Source organism: Eublepharis macularius, chromosome 13 (assembly GCF_028583425.1).
Source record: "Eublepharis macularius isolate TG4126 chromosome 13, MPM_Emac_v1.0, whole genome shotgun sequence".
Taxonomy (NCBI): Eukaryota; Metazoa; Chordata; class Lepidosauria; order Squamata; family Eublepharidae; genus Eublepharis; species Eublepharis macularius.
The window spans coordinates 37,776,856-37,791,997 of NC_072802.1; positions in this window are offsets into that span (position 1 = coordinate 37,776,856).

Sequence of the window (15,142 nt, forward strand, 5' to 3'; positions counted from 1 at the left end):
GCCATTTCTCCTGTTTTCTTTTCTTATCATTACTATTGAGTAGTGTTAGATTTCCTCTTATTACAGCTTTATATGCATCCCATACCATCTGTGTCGACACTTTATTATTGTTATTTGTCAAAAAAAATTGCTTAGTTTCTTCTTTCAAATACTTCAGATTTTCCTGATTTTGTAATAAATAATAATTTAATCTCCATTTAAATTTCTCCGCCCCATTGTCCATTTCCATGACATTGGATTATGGTCTGCACTTACCCTCAGTAAAATTTCCACTTTTTTAGTCAATAAAGTCGAGTCCTTAGTCACCCAAATCATATCAATAAGTGAAAATGATAAATGTCTTGTGGAGTAGTATGTAAATTCTGAACTTTTTGGATTTTCTTTTCTCCATACGTCTTCCAATTGTTCTTGCTGAACTAAGTCAAAAAAGTCTTTGGTGACTTCCCTGATTTTTTGACAGTTGTTTTGGATTTTTTATCTAGTTGCAAATCCACTACACCATTGAAATCTCCAACTAATATCATCTGGTCAAATACATCCTGATCTAATTTGTTCAATAAGTCTTTAAAGAATTGGTATTTTGCTCCATTTGGCGCATAGAGGGCTATTACCAACATTTTGTTTGCATTTACATTTACTTCTACAGCCACATATCTTCCCTCTTGATCCTGAAAAATTAATTTTGATTCTACAGTCTCATTTATGTAAATCACTACTCCTTTCTTCTTTTGTTTGGACGATGATACATATTCTTTCCCCAATTGTTTATTTTAAAAATATTTTATATCTTTACCTTTGATATGTGTTTCTTGTATGCATATTATATTGCAGTTCTGCTTTTTTAGCCAATGAAAAACTGTTTTTCTCTTTTGGGGTGAGTTTAGTCCATTTACATTCCATGATATTAATTTGTAGTCCATATTGTTAGATTTTTGATAATTCAGGAAAGTCCTCTGCATGCTCCTGTACAAACTTTTCCATCTGCTCCTTTGATTTAATAACAATTTTCAGGGCTTTGTAGTAAAAGCTTAGTCATTCTGGGATTTCCCATCTATATCTAATATCTTTATCTCTTAGTTTCTGGGTTAATTCCCTATATTTTTTTCTCTCTTGGAGAATCCGTTTTGGCACTTCTTTCATGATCTTGATTCTACTGCCCTCTTTTATTAAAGGATTTTCAAAATGCTTTTTAAGAATCTCCTCCTTCATTCTCTTTGTCACTAGTTGGACGATTATATCTCTAGGTAATTTCCTCTGCTGTGCAAAAGCTGAGTTGATTCTGTATGCCAAGTCCATATTTGCTGTTATTTCTTCCTTTTCTTTCCCTAGAAATTCTGACAATATCTCTGTCATCTGTTCATGTGTAGTTTGGGTCTCAGATTCCTGGATGCCATGAAATCTTAACTGCCTCTCCATCGCCTTGCATTCCATCATTGCCACTCTTGTCTGAATCACTTGGTTTTCATGTTTCATTTCTGCTTTTATATCATTTGTCTTTTGTTCTACCTGTTCCACTTTCTTAGTTGTTGCTTGCAAGTCCTCCTTTATTCCCTCTATATTTTTTGCCAGTACAGCTACATCAGCTTGAATAACATCTCTTATCTTTTTAAAATCCTTTGCCAGCATTTCTTGCATCTTCTGTAACAACTCTTTATGGTTCTCTGCCACTTTCCCCCCCAATCCTTCAATCGTTGCTTCTACTAAGGCTTGCCATTCCTTGTCTGCTCCTTTTTTTCCTGCCATCGTGGGACTCGGTTTTGAGCCTCCCCACGTATCTGCCCTTCTTCTTAAATCCGTGGTGGATCATTTAAAAGCTTAGGTTATCTTAATATTTGTTGCAGAAAAAAAATAAAATAAAAAAGTCCTTTTAAAATCCAAAATGTTGGGCGTTTTTCTCTATGGTTTGTTTATAGCACCTCTATGGTTTCTGCCTTAACTTCGTACCTTAGTTAAGATGGCGCACTTCCTGTTCCTGTTATCTTCGTAGCCCCTCCAGTAAGTGTTTGTTTTGCTTCCGAGTGACACCTTTCTCACTGATCCTCTTTCCTTTCCCTTTGCTGTCCTTGCTAGGAATCCAGTTATCTGCTCTGCTGTTAACTTCCTGTCTCGCGATGTTTCTCTAGTCCCCCTCCGCTTTCTCATGCTGGTTATCTCAATTCTAACTGCAGTAAGTGTAAACAATATTTCTTTTCCAAGTTTTTAGTCCTTATTTAGTTCCCAATGTCTCCAATTTAACACTGCCTCTATTACTAATCATTAGCTCTTTTAAAATCTGTCCATTAATTTATTTTCTCTTGGTCTTTTTGTTGCCAATCTATTTTAAATAATCCAATAACGATCTTTACCTTTGCCGATTCTGCAGGTTGTCTGTGTTGTTTCCTTTGTTTCTTCTTTGGTAAAAGTTGTTACTGAAGCTTGGTTATGATGATCTTATGCCAATTTAATGACTCCTGTGGCACTGCAGAGATAGTAGCTCTCCCTTCTTCGAGGGGACCTCAAGGTGATGGTGGGAGTCCTTTATTCAGAACCCCACCCTTCACCGAGATCTACACTCTCTCGGGGATGCGTAGCATTCAAGCCCAACTTCTTCCTGAAGTTGGGATGGAAACGGGTGTTTGGGTGCCCCGCTTTCCAACAAAAATAGTGTCTCAGACAGCCCCAGTTGGAGGTTGCTTCAGATCTCCATTAATCCAAGCCGGAAGTCCCTCCATCCTCCAAATCTTGGTTGCTGTCAGTGATAGGTAGGAGGAGAGCTCATTTACAGAGCTATTTTGGCCTCTCAGGGCCAAGCTACAAGTGATGAATGACACTTGAACAGCAAGTGGATTGAGTGGAGCGCACGTGAACAGGGAGAAATACACTTGCCGTTCAAGTGTCATTCGTCACTTGTAGCTTGGCCCTCAGTCCACCACTGCTTCCCTTCCTCCTGCCTTGGAGGGAGGATTCAGCCCAGCAGAAATCACCAGGCAACTTGCTACCATGCAATTTGTGCAATTCACCCAAGAGCAATGGTGGCTACAATGTAATGCCAAACAACTCACCTGGGCTCAGCAGCAACCTTCACCCAACATGCACAATCCCACAGCTCACATAAGCAAGTTGCTACCACATGACTTTTGAAACCTGGCTAAACTTTCCGCAGAGAGAGGCTGTCGGGGGGAGGACAGTTGGAGAAGCTGTGATCCAGTATGGTGTAGTTGTTAAAGTTTCAGCCTAGGATCTAGAAAACCCCCTTTCAAATTCCCACAGAACCCTGGAAACTTGCTGGGTGACCTTGGGGCAGTCTCTCTCAATGTAATCTACCTCACAGGAAAAAGCAACTCAGTAGTACCTTGTGGCGAAACGGGGCCTTTCCTCCCACTGGTAGACCCTGCTCTGCCTACCCCTCCCTGGTTGCCTCTGGCCAGGCACCTGAAGGGGCTGTTTCTCTTTCCTGTCTCCGAGTAGCTGCTGCCAACACTGTCCCTGTATGGCATCCTGGTTAGGAGGGACAGCCTCCTAACCTCTCTCCTCTGCTAGTGGGCCCAGGTGGTTGAGGGACTATATGGAACAGAAGAGCTTTCTTCCTTCATAAATTCCAAAACTCATTTATTTAACTTCTAACTATACACAGGCAAATATACAGTGAAGGGAAGGAATAATAAAACAGAAACAGAAACCCCTACTCTATCTCCCTCATGCCCTAATTAGATGTTGTGTAGGGCAGGCCCAGTCCTTTGATACCTGGGGTTACACTAGATCTACCTCTCCCCTCAGAGCCATCTCTCCCTCCACTCCTCAGCCACCAACTGTCCACTTCCAACTCCCCTCCACCAACTGACTTGCTCTCCCTCCTATCACATTCTACTCCAGAACTGGCCCCTCCCCTCTGCAGTCCATAGAAAGTTATCTCCACAAACAGAATGGTGTTTCTCCACATGCCTATAAGACTAACAAAATTTGTGGTAGGCTATGAGCTTTTGTGAGTCACAGTTCACTTCTTCAGATACCTCACAGGGTTATTATGAGGTTAAAATGGAGAAGAGGATGATTGGAACTGCTTTGGGTCCCCACTGGGGAGAAAGGTGAAGTAAATTAATAAATAAAGCTGGAGAACTGGTAGGAGGGGGCGGATAAAAAAAAGGTTGGTTGGTGAGTGGGAAGAATAGAAGGAAGCAGGGAAAGGAGAGAAGGTATAGGGGCTGCCAGGAGGAAGGAAAGAGAGGGGGGACTGAACTGACCCCTGCAAGTCCACTCCTACTTGTAAAAATAAATTGAAAAAAGGCTTTGCATGCATATTTACAATTTAAGAAGCTTACAGATATATTTTTGCTATAGAGGAGGAGGTGTAATGCTTATATTCTCACAGTGCAAACTTTTATAGTCTACCAAGGTCAGAACATTTGCTTGGAGAACTTTTGCTCAGGCAAAACTATTTAAAACAACAAACCTGTGCTGTAGTAAGAAGAGCAGAATCTTTGTATACAGCTACAGTAATACTACTCCCCATCATTTTGCCATCTGCCCTAAAGGCAGAAAAGAGCTCAGCAGCTAAATGTTTCCTCTAAACTTCTACATTTATGCACACAGCACTCCCTTGAAGGACAAAATGAAGAAAATTTTCAACCTATGAAGTTAGTTAGCATAAATATTCAACGGTAGGTAACAGACAGATGGGCTTATCCAACTCTGAAAAGCAGCCAAGTTGTTCAAATATTCAAATTTTAATTAAGCAAATCTTTCCAATGCTTATCTTTCATTCTGTTTACATTTTCCTTCTGATTAAAATGGAAAAGGTCTTTAAACTATAAATAATCCAATGGAATTGTCACTTCTGTTGCCTTGTTGAATAGTACAACCCTCTCAATAGTAGCAGCATTTTAAGGGGAGAAAAACCACCGATACCGGCCATTTTATTTTCATTCCTTTCCTAATAATAATAGAGTTTGCCTTTTTCACTGGTTTGGCACTTTCATTGAGCTGTCCACTACAACCTCATGCTCTCTTTCCTTCTCATGGTCCTGCTAGACAATATGTTTCTGCACAGGCACGCACTGGTTCCGGCTTTCTCCAAAGGCCACAGATTCTCCACTTGGAGCTGCAAAATCAGTGAAATAACTCTTCTCTTTCCTTCTGGTCTGAGGTCAGGAGAGCAAAATCCATAGCAGACAACACCCCTGAGGGCAATGTCTGAGTGAGGGAGTGGTGTCAATGGCAGTACTGGTAAGAAATGTGAGTTACTCTCACCCCTGGTTGTGTGACAGAATTCATTCTGCAATAGGTAAAGCAAGTTGAATTGCATGAGGTTAGCCATGGGATCTCCCCATACCCCAAGCTTGTACATTAAGTATAGTTTATCTGCAGGTGCATTCATGCAACTTTCCAAAGTTGCCTTGACTTTCAGGGCTGGTTATTTATCACCCCAAGCAAGGCACACCCATAGTGTCCCCCAGCACTGCTGCAGCTCTGAAGGAGGTAGGATAGCCCCTCCTCCAACATTTCCCTGACCTCTTTCAACTACAATTTGCTCCAGAGGGCACAGAAGACCTTCGTGGTGGGGAGTTCTATCATAACAATGACACTGGGGAAAGGAAACCCCTCTTCCTTCTATGCCACAGTTCAAATCTAAATTCCGTAACCCCTTTGGTGGCTGCTATTAGCATTAAACATACACACAAGGGATCCCTTCATGGATCTTCCAATGTCACATCTACTTTACCCCTGAAAACCCATATTTTGTATTTTAGAATATAGAAAGGCTGTGCAAGTGATGAAAGCTTTTCTAGGGGGGGATTACCTGAAGCAGAAGAGTGTGTGCAAGTTGCTTTCAGGGGACCTACTGCCAGCTAGACAAGTGTCTGTTTGCTTCCAGTATTCCCACTTGCATATCTGTAAACAAAATAAATATATATGACAAAGACATCATCATAAGTCTCCAGCCCTATCTCATCCCAAGGGAACTAAGTTCAACAGTGTCTCTCAAACTTCTCACCTCTCTGAAAAGTGGAAAGTATATTCCAGAATGTTTGTAAAAAATCACTCTACCATACTAGTAGAACCAGAATCTATCAGGTGACAGATAGGAATGGGAACTGGGGAGCAACCAAACACATGAAGTCCACCAGTGCATCTGAAATGGTGCAATCTTAAGCCCATCCCATGTTATATTTCTCAGCATGAACTTTAGCTGAGAAAGCAACACTGGCAGAGAGAGGCTTGGCTGGTATGGGTTCATATGTAGTGCTACATTTCCCATAGGATGCTGCAAAAAGTGAGGCAGAGGAGACCTGAGCCATCCTCACATCTTTCAAGATTGGCAGTCTGGAATTAAAGCAAGCAGTAAGCAAGAAGGCAAAGACAACGTGAATGTAGCTTGATTTTCATACAAATAACTGGTTGGTCAGACTAAGGAATTGCATAGTCTGAGCTTTATAGGATCTGGTCAAACCTCATTGGCCTCCTTGGGTTACTTGAAAAATAGTAAAGCTGCAGTACCACCTTCAGGCCCACTGCATGGGTGATCCCAAAGTGCAGCACAGAGCCACAGTCCTAAGTTCAACAAAGTGTCACAACTACCTTTATTCCATGTAAAGGTAAGCTCCAGTAATAGAATGCCAATACCCCCTCTCCATTGGTGGGAATAGGACCAGATTCCTTCAACACTAACGTAAGACTTCCAGCACTGTCCTGCTGCCAATGGCATCATCTGCACAGACTATCATAGAATCAGGCCACACTAAGATGTAGACAGCAAAGGTTAGAAGAACGCCCCTTCTTGCAAAGAATAAAACTTAATGAAGCAAAGCATGGGTTGCTCTAAGAACAATTATGCCAGGTTAATGGTGCTCCGCTACAAAAGCCAATTACTCCAACTACAATTATGCCCCATTCTAATAGTTGTAAGTCAGAGTAGCACAATGATTTCTCTCTCTTTGTAATTGCTAGCTTGGAAGTGGGAAAGGCATAATAAGAAAAGTGATACAGATGAGATAAAAGGCGACTAAGGACGAGAAGGGAGAAAAGATACAACAGGCCCCACTGGAGCATTGTTGCTTGCTATGAGAGGGAGGACATCTTTATTTAAATAAAGCATTTTTTTCCAGAAAGAGAAACAAAATAGGAGGAAAAGAATTTGTACAGGGCATTTCATTACAAGTGCTAAACATAGCTGACCTTCCTTCCCAGAAAAGGTCACTGCTCTTCTTTTAGCATTATCAACATCCCTCATTATTTTGTACTACCTGATTATTCTGAAAAAGCAGATTCCCTACATTTTTATACTTATATGGCAATGCAGATGTGATCAGAGCATGGATAACCTGTGACAAATAATACATTTGAAGAATTAGTATATGTTGCGGTCATTTCAGCAGTTGCTTTCCGACAGCTTTGCAACAGTTTACCATACTGTGTGTCAGCAAAGATAGACCATTTGCTACCATCCTGTGTAATGCTCAAATTAAAGCTGCACACAGATGGATATTGGTTTGTCTTTGCTCATTCTATATTTTGCCTGGATCTTGTAGCTAGTTCCTTTGGTTAATAAATATTTTATAGCTAAGCACAGAATGTATTTGTTGTCACACTGTTCTCACAATATAATTGTATGTGTTTGTTTGAATTTATGTACAGAGGCAGTAGTTCCTAAAGGGGAAAAAAACCCCATCAATTCACAAAGGAAGGTAGTTTTATAATTTGAATGGTTCCGCAAAAGAAAATGTCTTTCCGCAAGAAAATGTCTTTATTATACCCATTCCTTAGTCATGAAATTATCTCCTTCATTTATGATATGGGGCGGAAGGACCTGTCCCATTGTACCATTCCTTAAAAGTTTGTTTTTATACGGCATGGTCGGAATTGTTAGGATACAAAGAGGACTGAAAGCCTGCAGATAAAAATTCATCTAAATATCCATGTGGGGAATTAAACTCTCCTCACTTCTCTATCTGATCAAGTGAGCTTTGATTCAGGAAAGCTTATAAGCTGGGAAATGTTGGTCTTTAAGGTGCTACTGGACTTGAATTGTGTCCTCCTGCATCTCTCAGGCATGAGCATTGCCCTTTTCCCCAAGCCATTTTCTCTCCAAGTTTTCCTTCCCCTCTTAGGATCTTTTCTTTTCCTCACCCCTCTCTACTGCTTTGGTTTCTAACTCTTTCCTAGCTCTTCTGCTAGACTTTGCCTCCTGTATTCTCAGGCTTCTGGCTCCTCTTTTGCTGGACCAATGCTTCTCCTGGCAGGCACTTCTTTATGTCTTCTCCTCTTTAGAGAAGCACAACTAATGGCAGTCAGAGTCCTTTAGGATAAGATCAAATAAGCCAAAGGAGAAGAGAATGGTTTATATCTGTTTTGCTTCTCTGTGATATCATGAAAGCTCAGCCAATCACTGCCACTGCACCATCCCCATCTTTACTCCCACTCAAATACCGAAGTGCTTTACAATATATTGCAATGGGACAGATGATGGAATATCCCATGCTACCCCAGTGACAAACCTGCAGGCAGTGTAGGAACTAAGGGAATGAAATTCCAGGGACCTGTATCATCTTTAGCGCCCCATAAAAGCAGGCAAGTCATATGATTTTTTTTCATAAAGTTTGGAGGTCAGATCTGGGTTGTGTGATAAGGAGTCGGACCTGGAAGGAATTTTTTGTCTGGGACCCAATGGCAGCTTTCAGCAGTCCCAATCTGAGAAGAATGGATATGTTTAGTTGGAGAATGCTTCCTGGGTTTCACAATCTGTAATCATGAGACAGAAAGGCATTATTAGTTCAAATTCAGCTACCTGGAGTTTACTGCTTCTCTATATCTTTGGGAAAAGGAAAAGAAAAAGAAACCCTTGCATGTGGTTAGACAATCTTTTTGCAGAAGCAGCAGTTCTTTAAAAAGAAATGAGTATTCCTTTGCCAAAAAGCCCCTATCCTTAATACAATGCAAATATTAAAGATAGAGGAATGCCATTAAATGTACAGAAATATTGTTAAATTAGGAGAAAGCTAGGAGGTGACCAGCAAGGAACTCAGTTATCACAACTGCATGTACAAATTTAGAATTCTATTTTATTTTTCACAAATGTTATTATATCCCCACAAGGAAGGGAAGGGAATGGCCTCATATTTATAGCCACCTAGGAGGCAAATATGAATGGAAAAGCAATGAGATGACAACATACATGCCTGCCTGCAGTCTAACAAGCAGAGGTAATCACGATATATGATGACACTCCAAACATTGTTTAATAGTGCCTGTGTTCTGCAGGCATACATTTGCAGTGCACATATAGGTGTTAAAATTAATTCCTGTTTTTCCCAAGCCTTTTTTGGCCAGTGGCACTAGAAAAACCGACCAAAGTAGCAAAGAGTTGAAGCTGAATTCACTAGCTATCCAATGGAGGTCAGCTGGTGGGTACACCTCTTCTTCTTCTTCTTTTTCTTCTTCTTCTTCGTTTGGCTGAGAGCCTCCACTCTGATTGTTCTACATGAGAATGGGAAAGATGAGAAATCTAGGTGGCACACATGCTACAAAACTTATAGCACTTTTCAAGAGATAGGTATTTAGACATCTTCCATGAATATTTTTTGTTTAACAAAGCTGATTACCAGTAATACGTTCAATTCTATTTCAAACCAAATCTGCCGTAGCTAATGTGAAAAGTAACTTGCTGAATATATGAGAGAAAGTTTAAAGTAGATACTTCCAACAACAAAAGCTTAGAAGGGGGACTTAACTCCTCATAATGGGATTGTTCAGGCATCATTTGGATATGGGAGCATAACCCTTGTGTGGGCTGCCTTAAAATGTGATTGGTATCATAATCTGCACCCAACATTTATTCAATGATCCTCTCTAACCCATCAACTTTGCCTTTAGCCAATTGCACAATCTTTTAAATTCTAAATGGTTTTGTAAACTTACAAGTTCTTCTGCTATGTTTGGGTTTTCTGTAGGAGGCTATGCTCTATGACCCTACACCACAAGCATCATCTGCGGAAAGAACAAAATAAAAGCTATCTCTATGGCACATTTTTAGTGGGAGTATGAACCTCGATCTCTCAGTCCAGCACTCTAATCATTGCACAACACTGGCTTGCAGTGTGATGGATCTGCTGGATCAAACTAATGATCTCTCTTCAATACTCTGCTTCCAACATTGCCCAGACTTAAGCTTGCCAGATTCCCTACTATGTTGGGCAACTTTTTGCCCCTTGCCTCCATCTCCTGCTGCTTGATGGACCAGTAGGTGCAAAATGGAGGGGGGACCAGCATAGGATGACACTCTAGGAAAGTCTCAAATCTCTATGTTTTTTTCCATAGATGTTTGGGGGATTCCTAGAGTGTTGTCATCAAATTGTGTAATATCACTTCTGTGTGCAAACCTGGAAGTAACATAACAGCATCATCCTGTTCCCCACCTCAATGAGCCCTAGCCAAACTGGCCTGGAGAAAATTGCTACCTGACCCCAAGGTTGTGATTGGCCTTACCTTGGGCATGTAAGAAAAGGCTGAGGGAACTAAGTGCAGATGTAACCCTTCCTATCCTCTTTCTCATGATCTGCCTAGGTTCACAGAATAAGCATTGCTGTCACCTAGCCATCTAAATCTGGTACTCAGAGATATATTCCACCTCAGGGTATCTTATTGGAATGGATAAGATTTGCCTTTTAAAAGCTACCCAGACTCGCAGCATCTCTAAGGGCCAAGCTACACATGACGAATGACACTTGAACGACAAGTGTATTTCTCCCTGTTCACTTGCCCTCCACTCAATCCACTTGCCGTTCAAGTGTCATTCGTCATGTGTAGCTTGGCCCTAAGTCTTGTTGCAATTAATTCCATCTTATGGAATTATGAGATCTTATGTGAAGTAGTACTCTACTTTGTGTGTACGGAACCTATCAATTCCCTCTTTTGACCCTAAGTGCTAGTGTTTTGACACAGGGTTTACAGTATGTCTCTGCACTATTCATGAATCACACATGCACAAAAAGCTGATTGTGTTGTAGAACATAGTTAGGAAGCAATGTAGTAAAGCAACCTGCTGAACAACCATAACCAGATCAACCAACAATTTAACCAATCATTGAAAATTCTGCTCCTTGTTTCATATGAACCAATCTTCTGAGTGTATGAGCATCCCTAACCACTACCTGATTATTTTAATGGATGCCTTGAGTCAAGACGAAAAGCAGGGTACAAATATTTAAATATATGCGTAAATGAACTGGAGATGCTAGGGATTGAAACAGGGACCTTCTACATGTGAAAGGTATGCTCTACCACTGGACCATGGCCCTTCCCAAATGCAGGGGGTAGGGTGAAGTTGTCCTGATTAGAGATGGGCATGAATCAAAATACGAACCAAAGTTCATCACAAACGAGGCCAGTTCATGGTTCGCAAACCAGCGGTTCATGGGAGCTCATTTCTCATGAAACATGATGAATTTTAGCCTGGTTCATTTGGTTCATATTTCAGTTCATCACTGTAGTCAGCCTGGCACCGATCAATCAGTTTTCTAGGCAACGGGGTGGGTGGGGGTGGGCTCTCTGCAGACCTTCTGCTGACCCAGAAGTGACATTTTCATGAACTGAATGAATTGGTTCACAAACCATGGCAAGTTGGTGAAAGTTTGTGGTTTGTGAAACGCAACGACCCATGAACCACACAGTTCGGAATTTTCCCAGTTTGTTCCCATCACTAGTCCTGAGTCCTTTGAGTCCATCCCTAGGGAGGCCTACAAATGCTTGACTATGTTGTTCTTTCTTAAGCGTTCAAGATGTTTTCTGTTTAAAAAATGCCTTTTATTCTTGCCTTAATTAAAAAAAAATCAATTGACAGATTATATTCTGCAATTTGTCTCTTATTGAGCTGGTCTTTTCAATCAGTTATAATTCCTCCCCCCCGTCCCACACACACACACTGCGGTGAACGGTTTGAGAAGGGCTTTATGGCAACTTTTATCAGATGCATATATTAGCACAATCTTTCAGATCAGATATGAAAAATGCAAAGTTCTACATTATTTGGTGGGGGTACCAACTCCAGAGAACATACGGAGAATGTCAGTTGCTTAACCTCCAGTTTTAGTTCATAGTAAGGCATGCCTGTTCTTCTACTTTGTGTGTGTGTGTTATTGTATATTTAAGCATTGCCACTGTTTCAAAATTTGCTAAGTGCTTAGAAAAGGTTAGTACTAGAAGGCAAAATAGTTGTTAAAAATGTTTGGAGAAAGCCGTACTTAAGTATGTGCACTCAAAACAACTTAATTCCCATCAAGCTAGAATCAATAAATTACAGCTCTGGTGTCTTTGGCATCAGAATCAAAGCAGCATGGCTTTGCACCGCCCCTGGCATGAATCAGAACTCTTGGCAAGACGGTTCACACCCCACAGCGGCCTTCAGAATGTCTCAGTGTGAGCTGAACAGACTTAACCTTTAGTACCCATTTATTACACCGGCAGGCTGGCCTCAGTTGGCATCTGAAATAGAGGAAATCATGTACTTTATACATTACTGGATAACAATTAATTCCCCCTACTCGAAGCTTCCACCATACTGTACTCACTCATTAAAGTATCACCTTAGGATTATGTAGAATTGGTTTCTTTTTACAAAGAATCATTTGCTGGCCTTGTCTGACCTCAAGACGTTGAGGATGAGAGTGCATTTTTTTAACACTGTTGAGCATTCAAAGCACTTCACACCTGTGATCTCTATAACCATGCAACAGCCTTGTAAGGTGGATTAATATTGTCAGCCATATACTGAAGATGGAAGAGTTTGAAGCCAAAAGAGAGTTTCTTACCTAAAGTTTAGAGTTGCCAACTCCAGGGCCGTTTCCAGATGGCTTACCTGCACCCGCAACGTGGCGCGACGTTGCGGGGAAAATGCGAAATATTGTGTTTTCTTGCACGAGTTTTGCGTGACATCACGATATTTCGCGTTTTCCCTGCAACGTGGCGCGACATTGCGGGTGCAGGTAAGCCATCTGGAAACGGCCCAGGCTGGGAAATTCCTGGAGATTTGGAGGTGGGGCAGAGCCTGGGGAAGGCAAGAGGGGAAGCACTTCAGTCAGGATTAATGCCATAGAGCCCATCTGCCAAAGCAGTCATTTCTTCCAGGGAAACTGATCTAGTCTTAGAGAACATTTGTAATTCTGGATGATCTCCAGATCCCACTTGGTGGCTGGCAATCCTACTAAGGTTATCTGGTGAATTCATAGCAGGGTTAAGATTTAAACACAGTACCTCCTGGATCACACATATCCCACTTTAGCTGCTACTGGGGGAAGGCAAGGCAAGCATTTGTGACGACTGGGTGGAATCATGTGCGCAGCTGAAAGCAATTTTCACAGAAATGGAAATTATGTCAGATGCTGTTGACAAGATCACTTCCCTCCACTCTACTCCCCTTATTGTCTAAAAAAGGAATTCTGCCAGAACTCAAGGCAAATGTCTACTCAAAGGGCCAAGAGGTGGGCAGTCCCTTCAGGCCTTTTTGCCCAGTGGGAAACTGGGGCATCACTGAAGCAGCCTATGTGTTTTCAGAAAGCTAGGCCAGCTCATAAGCAGATCTGGATCATGAGAATAGCCCTGGCAGTACTGGGAAATAAAACTTGAGGTCCTCCTCTATCAGGGACAGAGCCATAATCCTTCTTAGATGTTTTGGATGGTCTCCGTATTGGTGACTAGCCCATCATTTCAGCCTTGAATTTCAGCTCTGTAAAGGAGCTGCACCAAAGCCTTGTTATGGCCAACATGAAAATCCAAGCTACAGCCAAACTTGAGGCCTGACCGATTGTAGTATGTCTTATGTGTTCGGGTCTTTGGACTAGGGTTTTCTATTGCATTTTCATCTCATTTTAATTTGTTTTCATTGAATCACTGTGAATTCTTGTATTTTTTTGTTCTTCTGATGAGTTCTCAAGGTTTCCAGCACTCCACTGAGGGTGAGGAATTCCCTCCCCCTAACTCCTATTTCCTCACAATGAGCAGAGTGGTAGTGGCGGGAAGAAATGGCTGTTGGTCCCCGAAGTGATATCATGCCTCCCTAGGAATCATCAGAAACTATGTTTTTTTTTTCCTTGAAAGTGACATCATGCCATCACAGACTATCCTCCATGTCCTTATTTTTTCTCCTAAGCTTAGCATTGACAACCCCAAGGTGGGGTCTGGAGATCTCCGGACTTACCACTGATCTTCAGATTCAGAGATCAGTTCCTGTGAAGGAAATGGCACCTTCAGAGGATGGACTCTTCCAAGTTATGTCCCACTTAGATCCCTCCCCTCCCCAAACCCTGCCCTCCCCAGGCACCCCCTCCCAAATCACCAGGATTGTCTCTGACATGAGAGCCTGGCTTGAGGAAAAGGAGATCTGGCTACAAACCATGAGAAGACAAGCTTCTATTGTGTTCTATGCAGATTATCCAAGACTCAGCCAAAGATACCTTTTCCATGCCCCCCCCCACTTTTTAAATTGGGTTATCTACAAAATCAGATTTAAACAAATGGCTTGCCTATGTAGTTTGAGGGCCTTCGATGGCAATGATGCCATTAAGAAGATTTGGATATTTCTGCTGTACTCCAATCACTTTATTTCCTTAAATCCCTTTAGAATTGACCTATAGTAAATCAATCTTAGACACATTTGAAACAACTCAAGCATGTCTGTATTAGGGTCCTGGAATGATTTAAATGAATCTACTCAGAATCAATTTTAAGCTAGGTCTTGGGGGAAATCATGTGTAGGCAAATTCTTAGTAGACTACAAAAATGGGGAGGAGGAAATGGCCTAGTTCAGTATACAAAACTAATCAAAGATCAGAGTGAGGATTCCAAGCAGGTCTCTGGAGAGGCAGCATGCACATTTTCTAAACCAATAGATAATCATCTATTTGTGTGCCTTACCAGTCTCCTCTCTGTCCCCAAAGTTTCATTGATAGGCAACATAATTTTATTTTTATTTATTTTAGAAAATTTATATCCCCAAACCTCACTGTTAAATTACATACAAGGTAAGGCAAGCAATAACAAAAGAAGTCTGTGGCTCAGAAAGAGTGCACACTTCATATATGGAAGGTCACAAGTTCAAACCCATACATCTCCGGTGACAGAATCTCAAATGACAAATCAGAGCCAGTTTGGTGTAGTGGTTAAGAGCAGCAGGAAT